The following is a 765-nucleotide window of genomic DNA, read 5'->3' as shown; positions in this document are numbered from 1 at the left end:
AAAGAACTAATGTACTTAATAATGTATTGTAACATATTCACCTATAGACATATTTATTGTTTTCTCTAACTGTATTATATGCTGTTAAAGTCAGTGCCTTCCCCTGAGGAAGCCCCGGGTGAAACGTGTTGGGATTTGAGACAACATTCTTCTTACTGATTTTGCCTAATATGTTATGTGATACTTTTTAAGGATTCTCTGTTGGTTATTTGCCACTTATTATTGTGTGAGTAGGGCCACATAAACACGGCTGTGCTAACATGGTCCTTACACAGTAAATATATTTTAATTTTTACAACAACTTTAAAACAGCATCCACACTCAGCTTCTAGAGCAACTGCCAACCACCAGCCATGGACCCTAATAATTGCAACTGTGCTGCAGGTGGCACTTGCTCTTGTGGGGATTCCTACAAGTGCAAAGACTGCAAGTGCACGTCCTGCAAAAAGAGTCACTGCTGTCCAGCACACTGTGGTAAATGCAACCAGGACTGTCAATGTGAAAAGCGATGTGATACCTGCAGTTGTTGCAAATGACCTGCTGAGTACCTTGATCCTCTTCTGCTCAATGTCTGCAATGTAGAGATACTAATTATGCAGTATGTGTGTTAAAAAATCCTTATATGTAACTTTGTATTTTGATAATAAAGAATGAAAAAGTACAACATTTTAATCTTTGCCTAAAAGCTTTTTTTCTCTTTTCTCATCATTTTTCTGTTTAATTGTATAAGAGTTGGCAACATTTAATTAAACTGGAGTTTTTGGG

The 765-nt window shown here is 37.0% G+C and overlaps 1 pseudogene; it reads left to right on the top strand.

Annotated features, from left to right (window-relative positions):
* Nucleotides 1–353: 353 nt before the first annotated feature.
* LOC140332081 (metallothionein-1G pseudogene) lies at nucleotides 354–536 on the top strand (annotated as a pseudogene).
* The last annotated feature ends 229 nt before the right edge of the window (nucleotides 537–765 follow it).

The sequence above is a fragment of the Pyxicephalus adspersus genome, chromosome 5, assembly GCF_032062135.1.
Source record: "Pyxicephalus adspersus chromosome 5, UCB_Pads_2.0, whole genome shotgun sequence".
Lineage (NCBI taxonomy): Eukaryota > Metazoa > Chordata > Amphibia > Anura > Pyxicephalidae > Pyxicephalus > Pyxicephalus adspersus.
This window is presented reverse-complemented; position numbering and strand designations above follow the sequence as displayed.